Source organism: Medicago sativa, chromosome 7 (assembly GCF_051527215.1).
Source record: "Medicago sativa cultivar Bolivia chromosome 7, Bolivia_mono, whole genome shotgun sequence".
Classification (NCBI taxonomy): domain Eukaryota; kingdom Viridiplantae; phylum Streptophyta; class Magnoliopsida; order Fabales; family Fabaceae; genus Medicago; species Medicago sativa.
Window position 1 is genome coordinate 45,825,219 of NC_140755.1, and position 22,461 is coordinate 45,847,679.

General features: G+C 38.8%; 1 pseudogene; it reads right to left on the reverse strand.

The window, feature by feature from the left end:
* Positions 1-267: 267 nt before the first annotated feature.
* Positions 268-19,353, reverse strand: LOC146906184 (uncharacterized; annotated as a pseudogene).
* Positions 19,354-22,461: the final 3,108 nt, after the last annotated feature.

A 22,461-nucleotide genomic window follows, 5' to 3' on the forward strand; every position in this document is an offset into this window, starting at 1 on the left:
TTCGTAGATCTATGTTTTAGGGTTCGGTTTAAAACTCTCTTGGATCTTTTCAAAGTTTTTTCGCAGGAAACTGCTTCTATGTCACCCATCCATTCTGATTCACCGTTTATTTGTGTTAACAGACGTTCGTTGAGCTTTTTGCGATGAAAAACGAGGGAGTTTTTTGATGAATACCTGGTTTTAAACGGAGATTTCGAACAACGAGATCCTTGCAAGCTTCTGGTGAGTTTGGACCGAAAATAAATCGGTGTTCTCTCTTCTCCTTCTTCACTGGTTCGAAACTGTCTTTGATTCCTCTTCTTTTCTTCTCAAACCTTCGTCTTGTGATCGCCTAAGGGCTTGAATTGCAATAGTAAGAAAAAACCGTTCGATGATGAGGTTTTTCGCAGAAAAATCACTGAGAACTGATGCAAAAATTTCCAAAAGAAACTTGTCGAATTGAACGGTTTTGATTTATGCTTCTGTGATATTCATTCTGAATTCGTGTAACTGCTGATGAATCTAGTAAGAATCATTGATGAACTTGTGGATTAGTGATGAATTTTGATGCGGTTAGGGTTTGTGTTCTTGAGTTTTTCTGGAGAATTGGGAAAAACGGTTACAGTTTTGATCTTGGAGGAGAAGAGAGAGAATTGTGAATGGTGTTTTTGGTGATGTGTCAATGGATGAATGGTAATCTCTTTGCAATTGGTGATGTGGCTGCTTTTATAGGCTGCCATGTGTGCTTGGTGGCCAATGGCTTGTTGACATGTGTCCCTGGACTTGCTTGGGTTCGAAATTAGACTATATCTGGACTTGAGGGCCTCTTTGCAATTTTGAGACTTTAAGGACTGACCTGCAAAAATTGTTAAGGACCATTCTGCAAATAAAACAAAGACTTAAGAAAAAAATAAAATTTCGAAATAGGTAACAACAAAAAGACTTAAAAAAAAATAAAAAAAAACAAAATTTGGAATTAGAAAGAGGACTTGAATGCAATTTTGGAAATTTGAGGACTTAAAAGAAAATTAAGAATAAAATTGGACTAAAAAAAAATGATAAATTTGACTAAACGTAAAGTGAAACAATTAAAAATGACAAAACGGACTAAAATGAACCAAAGACTTAAATGAGGTACTTTAAAGTAACCTCTCTCTGCCGAAATTTCGTGTGAAATGACTAAAATGCCCCTGGGGCTAAAACGACTAAAAATGACTCAGACGCAAATTTTAAAATGGATTTTTAACAGAGAATTGAAGCAAGAGTTTATTTAAACCAAATGAGAAGACTCAGAGACAATTTTAACAGAGTTTTAGCACATGAAAAGACTAAAATGTCCCTAAGGGGTAAACTGACTCAAAATGACCTCAAATGCAATTTTTGAAATGGATTTTGACATGGAATTGAAACAAAGACTTATTCAAACTAATTGAAAGGACTCAAACAATTTTTCAAAGATTGAAAGGAATTTTAACATAGGAAATGACTGAAATGCCCTTTTTCATGAATTTTGCAAGTAATATTGAAATAAAATGCAGAGAAAGATGTAATTGATCAGAGACAGTTCAAATGACTTGAAATGCAAGGAAAGAAGAATTGAACAAGTATTTTTGGTCCAAAATTAGGGTATAACAGCTGCCCCTATTTAAGTTTCTTTGTCCGGAGAGTCAAAAGACGTAGTCTTTGATTTGACGGGACGAAGATACTTAAATATTAACATTTGCACTGTTTTTGGACATAAAAATACGCTTGCAGATTTTCAAAAAATATGAATGCCATGCACCATTTTGATTATGAATGCAAGACAAACAACTGGAGTCTATGGAGCATGTCATGTCACTGGGGGTCCAGGTAGACTCTGACAGGGTAGACAAACCAGGGGATGAAAAATATGGTGCAAGCTGTTCTTTAGATCGAACTAGCCACTTGACCAAAGAATACAAAACAAAAGATAGTTGCAAGCTGTTCTTGGGGTCGAACTTGGCACTTGACCGGAAACATAGACATATAGGCAGATACAAGCTGTTCTTTGGATCGAACTTGACACTTGATTGAAAATACAAACAGATAGACAGGCACAAACTGTTCTTTGGATTGAACTGGCTGTTTGGCTGGAGATATAGACAAAAGGGTAGATACAAACTGTTCTTTGGATCGAACTTGCCGTTGGATCATCACCACATCATGTAAGTAGGTGCAAACTGTTCTTTGAATCGAACTTGTCATTTAACTGATAACAAAGCATAAGCTGGGTACAAACTGTTCTTTTGGATCGAAACTTGTCGTTTGTCCGGAAGTATAGGTATATAAGTAGGTACAAGTTGTTCTTTGGATCGAACTAGTCACTTGACCGATAGCAAGATACAAATTGGAAGTTTGATCTGGAAAGATACAAATTGAGAGCAAGTTGATATTGACTTGATTTGAAAATAGACATAACCATTTTTGTGGGCCCAAGAGTAAATTGAGAGTGGATTAACATTGACAAAGACATTGAATTGAAGATTTGAGGTTGAAATAGAGATTGAAAATTGAGATTGATCGGAAACATAGACATAGACGTTGAATTGAGAGTTGAAATTGAAAGAGACATTGGAAATTGAAATTGAATTGAGACATAGACATTGACATTGAATTGAGAATTGAAGTTGAATTGAATTGGAGATTGAAATTGAGTTGAATTGGAGATTGAAATTGAATTGAAGGTTGAAATTGAATTGAATTTGACAGTTGAAATTGAGTTGAAAGTTGAAGTTGAAATTGAGTTGAAAGTTGAAGTTGAATTGAATTTTGACATTTGAAATTGGATTGAAGGTTGAAATTGGATTGAATTTGACAATTGAAATTGGAATTGAGTTGAAACTGAAATTGAGATTGGATTGAATTGAAATTGAGGTTTGAGAGTTGAGATTGCATCGCATTTGAGATTTGAAATGATTTGAAATTGAGATTGGAGAGTTGAGATTGCATCGAATTTGACAGTTGAGATTTGGATTGAATTGAAATTGAGGTTTGAGAGTTGAAATTGAGTTGGAAGTTGAGATTGGGTTGAATTGAAAGGGGAGATTGAATTGAAATTGGAAGTGGAAACTGATTTAGATTGAAAGTTGAAATTGGAAATGCAACATGTATGTATGGTATGACAAGATTATTAAATGTATGGGCACATAAAATGCATGATTATGCATGTATGAATGCTTGAAATGCATGATCGGTTTGTAGTCTGACAAAGAAGCTTCACAGAGGCAGATGAAACATTGGAAGATTGGGCACGTAGTGGCTCGTGCTACAACATATTCACATAGAAATCCTCTTTGGAGAGACCGTCGTTGAGAGACGCATCAAAACCATGGCTGAGGGCAATATAAACTTGTAGAGGAGGGATCCTTGGAAGATTCTTGGATACAGGTCGCCGTTGCTAGGCGTGTCAGTGTTGGGTAAACATTGGATGTTCGCATCTGTGGTCAATGCTTTTCAATATTTCTTTTTCATTTTTCATTTTTCAATCCCATTTTTGCCTGAACCGCCCTTTCGGGTTTTCGATTCACCGGGGAGTAAAATTCTTTCCATTGCCCCATTTTTGCCTGAATTGCCTTCATAGGTTGTCAATCAGCGGGGTGCTCATTTTTGCCTAAGCCGCCCTTTCGGGTTTTCAACTTAGCGGGCTTTTCATTTGCATTTTTTCAATTTTTCCATTTTCATTCTGTTTTTTCATTCTTGCCATTGACCACAGATCATCCTGGGGAGTAACCTGTTTGTAACACGTATTGAAATAGACATTGACATTCATTTATTCATGCATGTTTCATTGAAATGTACCCTATTGCTCAGGTTTGCTTTCAAAATAGACAGAAAAAGGATTTTTCAATTTTCAAAAATGTTTGTTTCAGTCATTGACATTATCAAAATGGAAAGAAAATATTTTGTATATAGCATTGAAAGTAGAAAGAAAAATAGAATTTCAAACAAAAGCACAGACTCAAATTGATGTGGAAGAGTGAGAGTCAGCCAAAGGCATGACTTCACGGATTTACAAAGCTTGGAAAATGGTAATTTTATTGGTTGGTGATACATTGAACACGATGACCGCTACACTTCATAGAAATTTTGAATTCACAAGTACAGAAGCTTCTGATGAAGATGATCATTGACAGTTGTAGATGCCCCAAGGGGTGATGGTGGTTTGCCAGATATAGTTACTTGTCTTTTATTGTCAACCTCATTTTTGCATGAACCACCCTTTCGGGTTTTCGGCTCATCGAGGCGCTCATTCTTGCCTGAGTTGCGTACAATCTCAGCGAGCTTTTTCATATTCATTTTTTTGTCCCTAACTTTTGCCTGGACCGCCCTTTCGGGTTTTCGATCCACCGGGAAGCGCATTTTTGCCTAGGCCGCCCTTTCGGGTTTTCGACCTACCACGCTGTTCTTTTCCTTTTTAGACAAAGTATTTCTTGACTATATTGGCATTAACAGGATTTGGGAGTTCAACACCATCCATGTGTGTAAGGATCAAAGCACCACCGGAGAAAGCCTTCTTGACAACATAAGGACCTTCATAGTTAGGTGTCCACTTGCCCCTTGGGTCGGGTTGCTAACTTATTCTTCTTTTCAACACAAGTTCGCCTTCCTTGAATTCTCGAGGTCGGACTTTCTTGTCAAAAGCATTCTTCATTCGTATTTGATACAACTGTCCATGAGCCATAGCATCCATACGTTTCTCTTCAATCAAATTCAACTGGTCATACCGACTTTGATACCATTCAGCCTCAGTTAACTTTGCTTCCATGATCACTCGAAGAGATGGAATCTCCACTTCCAGAGGGAGAACTGCTTCCATACCGTATACCAGAGAGAAAGGGGTTGCCCCGGTTGAACTGCGCATCGTGGTACGGTAACCATGTAAGGCAAAAGGTAGCATTTCATGCCAGTCTTTGTAAGTGGTGACCATCTTCTGAACAATCTTCTTGATGTTCTTGTTAGCGGCCTCAACTGCACCATTCATCTGAGGTCTATAAGGAGAAGAGTTGTGATGTTTAATTTTGAATTCTTCGCATAAAGCTTGCATCATGCTATTGTTCAGATTGGAACCATTGTCAGTGATGATCTTGTTGGGAACACCATATCGACAGATGATGTTATTCTTGATAAACTTGGCAACCACTTGCTTGGTCACATTTGCATAGGAAGCGGCTTCAACCCACTTGGTGAAGTAGTCAATTGCCACTAGGATGAAACGATGTCCATTGGAAGCCTTTGGTTCAATTCTTCCGATCATATCAATGCCCCACATAGAGAAAGGCCATGGGGAGGATATAACATTGAGGGCATGTGGAGGCACATGGATTTTGTCAGCATAAATTTGACATTTGTGGCATCTCTTGGCATGTTTGTGGCAGTCACGTTCCATGGTTATCCAGTTATAGCCGGCTTTTAACAGTTTTCTTGACATAGTGTGACCCGAAGCATGGGTCCCAAAAGTACCGTCATGTACATCATGCATCAATTTCTCAGCTTCTTGTTTGTCAACACACCTCAACAAGACCATGTCGTAGTTCCTCTTGTATAGGATTTCTCCGTCCAGAAGGAATCTACTAGCCCATCTTCTCAAAGTCTTTTTATCCCTGTTGGAAGCACCAGGTGGATATTCATGATTCTGCAAGAATTGTTTGATGTTGTGATACTAAGGCCTTTTGTCATTCACACTTTCATCAGCTTGATCTGGCATATTTTCAATAGTAAACACATGAGCGGGTCTATCAAGACGCTGCACCTTGATCACAGGCACGTCATTCCAGTGATTGACACGAAACATAGAAGATAAAGTAGCAAGAGCATCAGCCATCTGGTTTTCATCCCGAGGGATGTGGTGCAGCTCAACCTTGGTAAAGTATGTCAACAGACGTCTGGCATAGTCACGGTAAGGGATCAGCTTCTCATGATGAGTCTCCCATTCACCCTTTATCTGATTAATAACAAGTGCAGAATCCCCATAAATGTCAAGTTGCTTAACTCTCAGATCAATGGCCTCTTCAATGCCCAAGATGCATGCTTCATATTCAGCTATGTTGTTTGTGCATTCAAAAGTTATTCGAGCGGTGAAAGGAATGTGGTGCCATCAAACACCACCCCCCACTTGCTATTGGGATCTGGCCCTTCATTGATCAGCGGTTCTTCACAGTCTTTTGCTTTCAGATACATAATCTCTTCATCAGGGAAATCAAACTCAATTGGCTGGTAATCGTCAAGAGGCTGACAAGCAAGATGCTCAGCAAGGACACTTCCTTTGATTGCTTTCTGAGCTTTGTACACAATATCATATTCAGACAACAACATTTGCCAACGTGCGATCTTTCCAGTAACAGCAGGCTTTTCAAAGATGTACTTGATTGGATCCATTCGGGATATCAACCAAATTGTATGGTTCACCATATAATGACGCAGGCGTTTGGCAGCCCAAGCTAAAGCACAACAAGTCTTTTCAAGCATTGTATACCGAGTCTCACAGTCGGTGAATTTCTTGCTCAGATAGTAGATAGCATGCTCTTTCTTACCAGTCTCGTCTTGTTGGCCGAGAACACAACCCACGGAATCATCTAACACTGACAGATACATAATCAAAGGCCTTCCTTCCACTGGCGGGACAAGGATAGGTGGTTCCAACAAGTATTCTTTAATGCTATCAAAAGCTTCCTGACATTCATCATTCCATACAACAGGCTGATTCTTTCTGAGCAATTTGAAAATTGGTCCACAGGTAGTAGTCATGTGAGATATGAATCTTGAAATATAATTCAGGCGGCCGAGGAAACCTCTGACTTGTTTTTCAGTTTAAGGAGCCGACATCTCTCTGATGGCTCGGACTTTGTCAGAATCCACTTCAATGCCCCTTTGACTGACAATGAAGCCTAGCAACTTTCCAGATCTTACACCAAATTTGCACTTATTAGGATTCAACCGCAGCTTGTACTTTCTCAGTCTTTCAAACATCTTCTTCAAATACACAACATGCTGCTCTTCATCACTTGACTTCACAATCATATCATCAACATATACTTCAATCTCTTTGTGAATCATATCATGAAACAGAGTTGTCATACCCCTTTGATAGGTAGCACCAGCATTTATTAAGCCAAACGGCATCACTTTATAACAGAACGTTCCCCATGGAGTGATGAAGGACGTCTTTTCTCTATCTTCAGGTGACATTCGTATCTGGTTATAGCCAGAGAAACCATCCATAAAAGAGAACACTTTAGACTGAGCAGTACTGTCAACAAGCACATCAATATGAGGCAATGGGAAGTTATCTTTTGGACTGGCTTTGTTCAAATCTCGGTAATCAACACACATTCGAACTTTCCCATCTTTCTTTGGTGCTGGTACAATGTTGGCAATCCACTCAGGATATTCAGCCGTCATGAGGAAACCCGCATCAATTTGCTTCTGCACCTCAGCCTTGGATTTAAGAGCCATGTCTGGACGAGACCTTCTCAATTTCTGTTTGACAGGAGGACATTCAGGTCTTGTCGGTATCCGATGTTCCACAATCTTGGGATCTAGACCCGGCATATCTTCATAGGACCATGCAAAGACATCTGGATAATCATGGAGAAGCTGAGCAATCTTCTTTTTCACTTCTGGCTCAAGTGCATCACCGATCTTGATCTCTCGCCTGTTTTCTTGAGTACCCAGGTTGATGAGTTCAATCTTTTCCTGGTGAGGCTGAATGGCTCTTCTTTCTTGCTCAAGCAGTCAAGTGATCTCATACGGTATCTCTTCATCATCTTCCTCATCTTCAGCTTCATATACAGGGAATTCAAAATTTGGAGGAACCATAGGGTCACTGTGTTCAACGGGTTTATTATGGTTCAATCTGCATAATATGACTGGGATGATTTTTAGAAAAAGTTTTTCATGCAGATTTTTGAAATTAATAAGAAAATAACAAACGTTTTGGTTTTTTCTGGCATTACCATTATTTCCAAGAAAAAGGCACTAAAAAAAAGCAAAAAACAAATAGTCGCGAGAAAGACGACAACTTTTATTAATAACGGCAATGCCGAAACAAACATGCCCTTACAATGATATCACTTTCGCTTTGGGCAGAGCGAAAGGATTGTTATTTTGAAAACAAAGAAAACATGAGCAACAAAACACATTACATGGAAGCATGCATGACTAAAGGAACATCAATGGCCTCCCAATTTCTCACAGTGCCTCCTGGTACAACAAATGTAGGCACGTGACTACTTTCGGCAGCATCTTCAGCAATAGCATTGATAAACCCAGCACTGTAGAAAGTTCATGTTGAAATGCCAGAGGTTGGGGAGAATCCAAGGCCCTCTTTACGCTTGTTTTCCAAAATCTGAATCACTTTGCCCCAGCCAGCAACTTGCCCTTCTTGAACAGCTTTCTGGGCGTCTTTCAATGAAACCATACTAGCACAAGCTCTCCGGGGTTCTGCCCCTTCAACAGTCAAACCTTGAAATGACGTCCCTTCGGCGGACCCTGCTTCAACACAAGAGAAAGATGACACTTGGCTAACCAGATATGCTTCTTCACCATGCACAGTGACAATCTTACCATTCCTCACAAACTTGAGCTTTTGGTGTAGAGTAGAAGTGACTTCCCCAGCATTGTGAATCCACGGTCTTCCGAGGAGACAACTGTAAGAAGCATTGATGTCCATGACCTGGAATGTCTCAGGACCAATGGTAATTGGTAGATCTACCTCCCCAAGAACATCTTTGCGAGATCCGTCGAAAGCCTTGACCAAATAGCTGCTTCCTCTCAGAGAAATTCCATGATGACTCAACTGTCTCAGTGTAGACTCAGGCATTACATTCAAAGACGATCCAGTGTCCACCAGCACAATGGATATCATGTCAGACTTACAGTGCACCGATATATGCAGAGCCAAGTTGTGGTATTTCCCTGCTTCGGGGAGTTCATCGTCACCAAACCCCAAGTTATTGCAAGCAGTATTGTTACCCACTATTCCATCGAACTGATCCACAGAGACTTCATGATCAACATAAGCATGTTCCAGTACCTTCATCAACACTTTCCTGTGAGCTTCTGAGCTCAAGAGCAGAGATAAGATGGATGTTTTTGACGGAGTTTGCAGCAGCTGGTCAACAATTTTATAGTCGCTCTTTTTGATAAGCCTCAGAATTTCGTCCAGAATAGACTTTTCAATAGATTGACCTGATGGGCCGGGGCTTTTGTCAACAGAAGAGCAACTGGTGGAGTTATTGTGGCAATAGATGTAACCACCTTCTTTTGGAACAAGGATGAACGGACTTTTCCGCTTCTCAGAGCTGTAATTTCACTAGCAACGTTATCAACTGTGGCTGGAGATACCAGAGGCACTTCCACTCCGTTCTCAATCATGGTTGCATTGTACTTGTAAGGAATTGCTTTTGTAGAAGCGTAAGATACTGGACTAGGTAACCTGATCACTAAGGGCTCAACATTCCTTGTCTGAGATGCACTTTCAACCGGGGAATCATGAAACACTGACACAATCACACAAACATCACTGGCAATCAAGTATTTATCATCCATTAGGCTCTGTATATCATCTTGCACCACACAACAACCCATGGGATTTTGAAGACATTCTGAACAAGAAGCATGATCGTGATTGAACAAAGAAGCCTAGCAAAGTTTGACATGTAGCGGTACCAAGGGAGTAACAACATTGCGGACATCCAACATGGGATCCTCTTGAGGAACGGGGATCCTTTCAAAAGCTTCAATCATGTTAACAGCAGCATGGTTTGGAAGTGGATTGTCAAGAACATGAGGGACACTATTTTCAAAAGTCAACCGTCCTTTTTCCATCAGGTCTTTTACAATATACTTCAGAGCATAGCAGCCTTCGACATCGTGGCCTTGAGCACCCTGATGGAATTCACATGTGAGATCCTGTCGGAACCTGGGAGGCAATGGATTAGGCGGAGGCTTGCCTGGTCTAGTGACACAGTGTCCCTTAGCAAGTAGAGTTGGGAGCAGTTCAGCATACCGCATTGGTATTGGTGGAAAAGAAGTCTTGGGCCGAGGACCCTGTTGTTGCTGCTGCTGTTGTTGAGGAGGAGGCTGGTGTTGTACTTGCTGAGCAATGGCATTAACGGGCACTGGTGGATGACCCGGTGGCAGAGGATATTGCTGATAGAATGGCGGGAAGAAAGGATGTTGAGAGTACTGCATATATTGAAAGGGCAGAGGTAATTGAGTAGCAGCTGTAGATGGGTTACCAGTTACCATCCCTACTTCGGATTCTTTCCTCTTATGGTGGCCATTACCATACTTCTTTGGTGCACTGGCTGAAGATTCACCCTTTTCAAAAACAATGATACCCTCTCTGACAGCCTCCTCTAGACGAGTTCCCATAGTAACCATGTCAGAGAAATTGTTTGGAGCAGAGACTATCATTCTCTCCTTATATTCCTTCTTCAGAGTCTTCAGGAATGTCTGTGTTAATTCTTCCTCATCGAGTCGAGGAGAGACACGGGCAGCTGCCCCTCTCCATCTCTGGGCATATTCACGGAAAGTTTCATCCGACTTCTGAGACAAAGACTTAAGAGAGTCCCTGTTTGGCTTCAGACGGGTGTTGAACTCATAATGACTTTCAAAAGCAGCAGCAAGTTCCTCAAAAGTATGAATATTGTCTTTGCTCAAACCAGTGTACCAATCTACCGCATCTTCTGCTAGGCTGTCTTGGAAGCAGTGTATCATCAGTGCATCATTATCTGCATAATTGGCCATCTTTCGGACGTACCGAATGACATGGCTATGTGGACAGGAAGATCCATTGTATTTGTCAAAATCTGGCACCTTGAACTTCTTAGGAACCTCAAATCGGGATACCAAACATAGATCACGAGCCTTAGCAGAGACATTGTTTCCACGGCTAGCCTTGACCTCACGGAGTTCTCCAGCCAACTCTCTTAACTGTCGTTTCATAGCTTCCATTACAGGGTTTTGTCCACGCGGAGTATCGACATCAATCTCCTGTTGCATAGTGTGGACAATAGGATCGGTAACAACGGTAGTCACTTGAGGCATAGCGGTGGATACGGGAATCTGTCCTTGACCAGCAAAACCAGAGACACCAGCAGCAGTATAGGAGAATAGTAAGCTGAGAGACCATAAGGACGCCCATTGGGCATAACAAAACGAGCATCAGTAGCCACAGTAGATAGCGGGATAGACGGAATTGCTTCAGTAGAAGCTGGGACAGATGTGGCTGGATGTTCTTGTGCAGCCATCAGAGCAGACATTGTGTCATGAGCCTTAGCCAAGTCTTCTTTCATAGCAGCCAATTCGGCACAGAGCTGAGCATTTTCTTCTTCAAAGTTAGCCATGATCCTTCTCTTGTGAGATCTTGTTTGATGAACTCTATCTGGTTGGTAAACCTTGCGAACACGAGCCACTTTTCAGACTGCGGCGGACAAAACCAGGAGGCAATGAGCACGAGAGAAGTTTTTTTTTGTGACCAATGAATGCATATGATGCATGAAATGTGTTAATGCATATGCAAAAAAAGACTCTTTTTATGTTATCGAAGGGTTTCAAACAAATTAGAAGTTTGTAAACATTACTAAACAACAATCAACATAATCGGGAAACAAACAATCAACATATAGTTTTACAAGACGATTCCCTTTGAAATGCTAAGCCAAGGGATAGACTTTGAAATGTAAATCAACATAAACAAATGGAAATAACGACAGGACTGGAAATCCTCAAGCATAGGAAGTGGAAGCATCATCCTCAGACTCAGACTCATAGCTGCAGTATCGTGCATAGAAGTCACGGGCACCTCTAGCCCTCTTAGAGTCTCTCATAAGCAACCTATCTTTCTCTTCAATCTCTCTCTTAGCCTTAGTTAACTCTTTCTTCAGTGTCAAGACTTCATGAGTCTTCTGCTCATCCTTCCCATCCAAAGTCATGATCAAGTTCTCAGCCTCATAGTATCTAGCCCTCCACTGATGCTTCTCCCGACTCTCCATAGCTAGATGCTCCTGATACATCTCCTGGGTAGGTGGTAGTAGAGCCAAAGGCATGGTAGGAATAGAGGCAGACACATATCTCATAGAGGGGTAAGGCATACCAATCTCCTCAGCTTGGTTTATCACCCACTGTGTATAGACCTCATGAGCAGCACCGGACCTTACGCCCATATGCTTCACCTCTTTCTTCCGAAGCTTGGACCAAGCTCCTATGAAATCCTCTCTTATTCCCGTGGGAGCATTGATGGGTTTTTCTTTCATCGGGAAACCAAATTGTCACAAGGCGAGCTCCGGGTTATAGTTAATTCCACCCCGGGTACCAAGAAGAGGTACATTAAGAAACTTCCCACCACCAAAGATAATTTCCTTAACTCTAGAAGCTGGAGTAAGCCAAACCACTTCATTAGGAGTGAGAGCCATAATCCTCTGTGAAATAGACCAATTCTCCGGATTGTCGTGGAAAGACTCCGGAAGGTGCGAAATAAACCACCTATAGAGGAGAGGTACACAACAAAGAATATATCCACGACCTTTGCCGGAACGATCGTGAATAGCATGGTATGTGTCAGCTAGCAAAGTAGGAACCGGATTCTTGGAGTGGAAGATCATAATAGCATTCATGTCCACGAAGTCATCAAGATTTGGAAAGAGAACAAGCCCATAGATGAGAAGTGCCAGAATAGCCTCAAGAGTGTCCTGACAAGTGGTATTGTGGTTGGCTTTCTCAAGTAGATACTCTGAAGTGAACCCTCGGATACGTGCCTTAGTGACAAGATTCTTGGAGACATCGGCAGTCTTGAGATAGAGATCTTTAGCAATAACCAATGGAGTAGGAGGATTCTCAAGTCCCGCGAAGGGTACCCCCTTAGCAATAGATAAACCTGTCAATGAAGAATAAGCCTCTAGAGTAGGCACCAACTGAAAGTCGGGGAAGGTAAAGCACCGATACTCCTGATCATAGAATTGCACTAGAGTGTGCACAAGCTTCTCATCCACATTAGTCTGGAGAATAGTAAGCAAATCCCCGTAACGATGTCGGAAACCAGTCGGATCCTTAACCTTGAGTGCCAAATCTTTCAAACTAGCCAAATCCACTTCCTTGAACTTGTAGGACTTAGTTTTTCCCATTCCTACAATGTTTACAAATTCAATTTGTCTAAGCCCTTCGATAACAATGCATGGAAAAAGTTTATGCATGTATGCATGTATGCATGAATGCATGGTTGTGTTCAAGTTCGGAGAAAACATGGTGTGTTAAAGTCAAGGAGTCGTGGGTGGACACGGTGTCCGGTGAATCTAGGGCTTTAGGATAATAGTAACCGGGTTCTAAAAAAGGTTCCCAAGTTGCAACCTCTCCGACGTATATCATGGTGTCACGAGACAACACTCACTCCATGATTATCCGTGGAAGGTCTAACTTGAGTGTAGTATCGCGTGACGACTAAAACTCGAGACAACACTCGGTTTAGCCTCCGCACTACATCCTAGAAAATGGCCATGGATGGGTCTGGTTATCTACAGTTCATAGCGTCATAGAACAATTAGAAGTAAAGTGCCTAAACGCGACAACACGCGCCGACAACATCACCCCCAAAATGCCTCAGCTATGTGGGATTGATCGCATAATCCAAAACACGAGGCAACCCCCGGAATGAATTATCGATTATATCCCTCCTAAATCCTAAGTTCACTCAGTCCGGGTGTAGGACTTTTGATATTCTCACCCCACACGTTTGCAAGAATTTAAACATTTATTCATATAGGAAAGCAAGTAAAAGAAGCAAGTAAAAACGAAGCGCAAGCGTGGAAATAAAGACTAGGCGTAACTCTCGAATCTCCCCAGTGAAGTCGCCAGCTATTTTATCTTGGTTTTCGGGTGTCAAACATTGATTACGTTTGAACCTTTTTAACCGTTGATATCTCATTTTTTCTTGGGAAGGGAAAAAGTGAGCAAAACCCTTGAGAATCGAGGTCCGGGAGTTGTTTTCGCTACGGGAAGGTGTTAGGCACCCATAACGACTATAGTATCCTATAGGAACCATCTTTATTTTCTACGCGCGCGCTTTATTTTTAAATGCTATTTTGAAAGTGATATTAAGCCTAAAGGTTTACTAAGTAAAGAATTGGAGGGAGAAGAATGTGTTTGAATTTTTATTTTATTTGAATTGAAGGAATTTTGTCCTTGCCTACGTACCCGTTTAAGGGATCAAATCCACCGTAGTTCTCTTCCAAAAATGTTTTTGTTTTTGTTGGTTGATTTTAAGTTTGAAAATTGGAGTTTGAAGAATAAGAGAGAGGCCTCAAGGGCATGAGATTGTAAAAAGGTGGGGTTTGATTAGTTATTTTGAGAAAGGAAGTCAAAGTTTGATTAAAGTTCATTAAGGTTTTTATTTAAGAAAATAAAGGGAAAATTCAATGGGATTTTGATCCCAAGGTTTCTTTGGAAAATTATTTGAATGAGGTTATTCAAGTTTTTTGGAAAATTGATTTTTCTAAGTGTAAATCCTAAGCATTCATCTAAACATACAATCCTAAACATACATCTAAACATGCATATTCTAGCCATACATCTAAAGTGAGGTGTGTGCATGTGTCGGTGTACATCATTAGAGTCCATTGTCCTTATTACATCATGCCCTAGTTTACATTCTATGGTCTTGCAAGAAATTAAAATTGCATGAAAGTAAAATATTACAAAATTCCTAAGTCTTTACATTCTAAACTTTGCATGAATTTTAAAGTGTAGGAAGATAAAAACCAAGAATGTGAGATGGAGATTGAAATGCTTATGGAATGTATGAAATATGAAATGAAAGGATTAGTATCACAAGATGCAATTGGATAAAGAAATAAGGCAAGAAAGTGTTAAACAAAAGTGGTAAAATCAACAAGAATAAAGTGTTAAAATATACTAAAAGTTTACCATAACTTCTCAATATGCACATGACTTATAATTCTCTTATTATGAGCAATGTTCAAAGATTTCATTGTATTATGAGTGTGAGAACTATAGGGCATATTCAAGTCAAGGATTATGGCACATTTTTAGGTCCATTTTAGCACTTTATTTTCACTCACCCACATTTACATGACTTGTAACACAAGAAACTAATTTTACATATCCATATGCAGCAAGAAACACACACAAACAGTAGCTAAAACTTCATAAAATCAAGTGGTAGAGGTCACAAACATTTACCAAGAAATTGGAACTAGAATCAAGCACATTTCCACAAAATCTTTAATACAAAACATCACAAAAAAGCAAGAAAATCAACACATTATTTTTTTTTATCAATTTTAATAGGCAAAAATCATCCCAAAAATACTACAAAATTATCAAGAAATGTTTATGAAATTTTTGGAAGCTTTAAGAATTTTAGACACACAAAAAAACATGTGAAACAAAATTAATGAACAATTAACTAGAAAATGCCACCTATTTTTTTATCAAGATTCAACGCATAACAACATCACAAAAAAATCAAGAAAATGATCAGTGAAATTTTTTTTTATGAATTTTTAAAGGACTTTTAGGCTTAAAATGTGCAAGAGAATCACTAATTCTAATCAAGAATAGTAAAAAAGGCTACATATATTTTCCTCAGACTTTAGCACAAAAGGATATCACAAAAATGTTAAGAAAAATATCAAGAACACATAGAAAATTTTGGGGAGTTTTTACAAGATTTTTTTAAGCAAGCCAGGGGTGTAACTAACAATTAATAGTGTGAAAATAGCAAAAATGGGAAACAAAACGAAAGAAGGCTGCAAGCTGAGGCCCAAACCCAAACCTATATGGATCCTGGATCATCCAAACACGTCAGGGACGTTGGATTGATCCAGGATCTGGAACCCTAGATCAGACGGTGATGGCCTGTGGTTCAGGGACGAACCAGACTGGCTCAACTGAACCGGTCTGGTTCACTCCCCTATATAAGCAAAGGGAGGCCGGTTCACCTCACTTCTCCCATTCACTTCTCTCTCTTCCCTTCTTCTAGTGAGAGAAGCTCTCACTTCTCTCCTTCGCCGGCGTTCTTCCCTTCGCCGTTTTCTGGAAAACAACGGCTGAGGAAGATGAAGATTCATCGGAATCTTCATCACCACCGCCGTGAATTCCAGATTCCGGCAACGCCTCAAACCAAACGGTTTGTATGGATCTAAACCCTAATCTATTTGTTTTTTCCCACATATTACGAATATGAACTCAATTCTTAAAAATAAACGGTGAATCTTCGTAGATCTATGTTTTAGGGTTCGATTTAAAACTCTCTTGGATCTTTTCAAAGTTTTTTCGCAGGAAACTGCTTCTATGTCACCGATCTATTCTGATTCACCGTTTATTTGTGTTAACAGACCTTCGTTGAGCTTTTTGCGATGAAAAACGAGGGAGTTTTTTGATGAATACCTGGTTTTAATCGGAGATTTCGAACAACGAGATCCTTGCAAGCTTCTGGTGAGTTTGGACCGAAAATAAATCGGTGTTCTCTCTTCTCCTTCTTCACTGGTTCGAAACTGTCTTTGATTCCTCTTCTTTTCTTCTCAAACCTTCGTCTTGTGATCGCCTAAGGGCTTGAATTGCAAGAGGAAGAAAAAACCGTTCGATGATGAGGTTTTTCGTAGAAAAATCACTGAGAACTGATGCAAAAATTTCCAAAAGAAACTTGTCGAATTGAACGGTTTTGATTTATGCTTCTGTGATATTCATTCTGAATTCGTGTAATTGCTGATGAATCTAGTAAGAATCAGTGATGAACTTGTGGATTTGTGATGAATTTTGATGCGGTTAGGGTTTGTGTTCTTGAGTTTTTCTGGAGAATTGGGAAAAACGGTTACAGTTTTGATCTTGGAGGAGAAGAGAGAGAATTGTGAATGGTGTTTTTGGTGATGTGTCAATGGATGAATGGTAATCTCTTTGCAATTGGTGATGTGGCTGCTTTTATAGGCTGCCATGTGTGCTTGGTGGCCAATGGCTTGTTGACATGTGTCCCTGGACTTGCTTGGGTTCGAAATTAGACTATATCTGGACTTGAGGGCCTCTTTGCAATTTTGAGACTTTAAGGACTGACCTGCAAAAATTGTTAAGGACCATTCTGCAAATAAAACAAAGACTTAAGAAAAAAATAAAATTTCGAAATAGGTAACAACAAAAAGACTTAAAAAAAATAAAAAAAAAACAAAATTTGGAATTAGAAAGAGGACTTGAATGCAATTTTGTAAATTTGAGGACTTAAAAGAAAATTAAGAATAAAATTGGACTAAAAAAAAAATGATAAATTTGACTAAACGTAAAGTGAAACAATTAAAAATGACAAAACGGACTAAAGTGAACCAAAGACTTAAATGAGGTACTTTAAAGTAACCTCTCTCTGCCGAAATTTCGTGTGAAATGACTAAAATGCCCCTGGGGCTAAAACGACTAAAAATGACTCAGACGCAAATTTTAAAATGGATTTTTAACAGAGAATTGAAGCAAGAGTTTATTTAAACCAAATGAGAAGACTCGGAGACAATTTTGGAACTTAAACAGAGTTTTAGCACATGAAAAGACTTAAATGTCCCTAAGGGCTAAACTGACTCAAAATGACCTCAAATGCAATTTTTGAAATGGATTTTGACATGGAATTGAAACAAAGACTTATTCAAACTAATTGAAAGGACTCAAACAATTTTTCAAAGATTGAAAGGAATTTTAACATAGGAAATGACTGAAATGCCCTTTTTCATGAATTTTGCAAGTAATATTGAAATAAAATGCAGAGAAAGATGTAATTGATCAGAGACAGTTCAAATGACTTGAAATGCAAGGAAAGAAGAATTGAACAAGTATTTTTGGTCCAAAATTAGGGTATAACAGCTTGCACTTGAACATTCATAACAAAAATCCGTACATTCCATACGATCTTTAAGCGGACACTGTTGTTTATTTCATCAAACCTTAACTTCCATGGTGTCTTACATACTCTCAAATGTCGCATCTTGTTAGTTAATAATGATACTTTTTCTAACATATTATTTCAAAAAATTTCTAAACATTGGTATACGGGTCCTTGGAACGAAGAGATGCATGACTTTTTTTTAAAAGAACATTGTGAAACCAAACCCATAACGGCGCTGCAGAACCACAGGTTGAGTCACTAAATTTTGAAAAAAAGTTTACAACTCGTCCCCATGCTCGCCAATGACGAGTTGGTTCTGAAGCCCGCACGTCTTAAGTGAGCCTACTCGTTTAGGTCGTGTGTCATTGGTTTCAAAATATAAAGATACCATGTTTTCAAAATAACTTCGTTTCCAAGTCCCTTACTACCCATCTTAACTTCAAAAGTTATAAAATCATGGTTTGACATTATTCTAGCAAGTATCGTTATCACTTAACAAGTATGGTATAGGAGGGTATGAATTTCATCGTGCGTAACTCAAGAAGCATATTTCCTTCTGCGTTAAAATCCTTAAACTTCAAAAGTGGATTCTTTCCTCTTCCTTCTTAACTTATATGTATACCTCAAAGACACACATTACTGCATAGCATAAATCATGTAGGATCCTTGACCCACATGACAATATCTCGTTCCTTTGTCCCAAAAACGCTGAACTTAAATCTTTGGAACATCATATTCAGGTAATGCTCAAATGTTGTTACCTTCTTCCGTATGGCATCTCTTCTTCGAATACTGGTTATCACACTTGATCATTCGATCATTACTTTGAGTCACGAAAAGGGAATCTTTCAACTCTTACATGTATCTCTCTTGTCATAGCTCATACTCTTTTAACCGACTAACAGTTCTTGCGCGTATTCGACATCACCAACTAAGCAACCCGATTACTTCATTTGTAGTGACTCCAGCTTCCTATCTTACTTAGGTGAGGACACATCCATTATACCTTTACCATATCCATCACTGACAGTATAAGTCTCATTACTTACTTAATGTTTCGAGAGCTCCTCGCTCGTCTCATAACTCTTCTCGCTAAATCTGGATTACTGGACGTTCGTCACGAAGATTCTTACTGTCAATATCCATTGCACCACTCTGATTCCCACCGGTTAGCTTTAACCAATAATCTAATCCATTGAGACGAGTGAAACTTTATATTCTTTTTCCTATATGTTTACCATCTTCTTGAACTTTTCTCAAGACCTTTCATGTGGCAACCAACGCCGTAATCTTGCACTTCTCATTGCCTTGTAAGATTGAATCTCACGATAGACTTATCGCATTATCATATTACTTTCTTGTGGATAGACTTTACATTCTCACTGGTTCGGTTTACCTCTTGATATATCAATATCATACTTAAACTTGTTCCGAGCAATCTCGAATTCCCATGGTAGACTCATCATGTACTCGTACATGCCTTTCTTGAACATCCAACCCTTGCTTCTTCGTATTCTCGCATCCTATGTTTTGCTTAATCATACTAATGCTTGCTCGTTGATTTCTCTCTTTAAGAAAATTTCATAAATTAACACACGAATCGTTGGCGTTGATGTTCCTCCATCATATATAAAAACATAGTGAATCTGGGTCCTAGTCGTTACCATAAAATTCACAGAATGAGTTGATAACACAACCGTGCCATCAAATCTTACTCCAAGTGAATTTAGCTTACTCTACATGAGTCATGACATACCGGTACCTGCAGAATTCCATTTAAATTTCAAGGATGTCAACTCCAATCACCCATATGTGTATACCTTTCTAAAACCATGTAAACTTTTGATTCGTCATTATGACGAGCCATAGCAATTCAATCAAGCAAAACATAGATTCGAGAGATACTCATAACTTCACAAAATACGAGAATCTTGCGATTTCACATAACTCTTCACCACTTTACTTCTTATCTCATGTCTTCACGTCCGTAACGTTCATTCCATAAACCGGAACCTCTAAACTCTTGGTCTAAGTGAAGGAAACTTTTATAATCCTCTTAGCGGAACAAATCCCATTGAAACGGATCTTGATTAAATCATTAATCACAAATCAAACAGAACACATGCTTAAACACTTTAAAGATTCATGTGTTTACCTCTTGAAGCGCAGGACCTTTGTAGCAGAATAGTTTCTGATCATGAACAAAGCAACGTAGCCATGCCTCTACTCAGTCCACACGAACAGAACTCCTCCGATGACCAGTGCTAGCCAATTCCAACGAAGATTCAAAGAGAATAGGGTGTATAGAGCGGCGACTAGGTTTCTAACTTTTAGAATTAGGTTAAGTGTTTCAACAAAAAGTCCTATAATGCTTCAGCACAAGGGTTCTATTTATAGAACCACTTGTGTGGTCAGCAAGTCAAGCACTTAAGTACACCGTAACTTACGGTGCACCATATTTCACTTAAACACACCGTACCTTACGGTGGACCGCGTTTCTCTATTTTTCGTAAATTAAATAATAAAGTCATATTTAATTATTTAATTACTAATAAGTCTTACTTATTATTTTATAAATAAGTCTTACTTATTTATTTCTCTCATCTATCTGTCCTTTGTGTGTGACCCTATAAGTTCTCAAAACGTGGGCAATAATATTAAATCACATATTTAATATTATAAACAGTGAGCGGTATCTAGCAACACATCACTACTACCCAAGTGACGAGAATGTCATGTGATCTGACGAAACCTTTCTGTGATAATGATCATGTGTATAATTACCCTTTTGCCCTCATGTCTATATTGAACACAAGGCATAGACCTTGTCATCCTTGTCTAGTTCACTATTGGGCCCGTAGACAATTCTCCTGTTTTGTTGGAGGGGCAAATTCCATCTAGGTCACTCATGTCCTTCAGCATGATTCATGGAGTACCCATCAACCAACTTTATAGTCATCCTGTTACGGACAAAGTTTGAATGGTGACAAAGCACTCGACTCCAACATCTAGGGTACATAGTGGTTTCAGGTCGAAGGGTGAAATACACCACTATCACTATGAGAATATCTTATGACACTTTTCATAACTTTTACTATGTAGTATTCTCATGGCGGGTCAATCCAATATAAATATTACTCCTAATATTTATATCTATGTGAAAACTTGATAACTCTTTATCCATGATCTGTGAGATGTGATCATCAGTCTACCCACATAATAGTCTCTATACTTTCTGTGAGATGTGATCATCAGTCTACCCACATAATAGTCTCTATACTTTAATGATATCCCACCTCTCAATAAAGCTTGACTACGGATACTTTAAGAATAGTTTCCTTATGTTTAACGGGGTCTCACAAATAAGTTATACTTAATGTTCCATTAAACAGACTAACTATTCTAGGAACTTTATCATTTTGAAACAAAACAAAATCAATAAAGAAATGCCTTATTATTATATATTCACAATATATACTTATATCAATATCATGATACAAAGCCAAACCCAATCAACATAGATTGGCTATTAGGGCTTACTCCAACAATTTCCCACTAGCACTAAAAGTCAAATATTAACTCAATATCTATTGGTCAAGTGTTAGCATCAAGCACACTATGGGCAAGATACTCTACGAGAAGATAAGGAACTCTTTCCTATGTTGGTAGGTTATACTTCTTTCAATTTACACTTCCTATTTTCTATCGAAAAGAAATTGAAGTGTCAAAGTATATATTTGGATTATTGGTGAGATCAAGTTTTCATTGCTCGCAAGATTTAAACCAATTTCATCTCAGACGAGATCAATGGAATCTGCAACGCAAGAAACACCTGTTTTCCCTCAATTATGAACTAAGCAATCCAAATCATATATATTTGACATCTGTAATAGAAATAACAACTATCTGAAGCTTGTACTTTTACAAATTTCATAGTTGATCTCTTAGCATAACATTTATTCCAAATTACGATCTGGATATACTGTACACCGATATGAAAGTCAACATCATTGTAACTCATTTACAATGTTTCTTTCATCCGTGTTCAAGAAACAATTCGTAGTCCTTTAAGACATCCAAGGATATTCTTGAAGGTAGTCGACCACTATAATCAATTTTGGTACATATTGAAAATAATTTTCTAACCATGTCTTACATGTGTAGATAAATTATTTTGGTGACAAGTATGTCATCCACATACTCCACCAAACTTATATCAATGCTCCCACTAATCTCCTTATGTGCACAAGATTTCTTTATTGATAAAAGTTTTCATAAAACTTCATTAATAAAATAAAAAATTCAACTTCGAGAAGTTTTCTCTAATTCATAAATGAATTTTATAATACATCTACCTTTCTAGTATCCTTTGGATTAACGAAATCCTACATAATCCTACATATATCAAATACATATATATGGTTATTCCAACTAAGGAATACAACCTCGTTATCCATCTTCTAGAACATGTATTATACAACAATGGGAATTGGGATCGTTAGATTTAAGCATTACGATGATGGAATGGTTTCGCATGATATGCATCATGAATTGCATGAAACCTTCTACAATCAATCACATCTTAA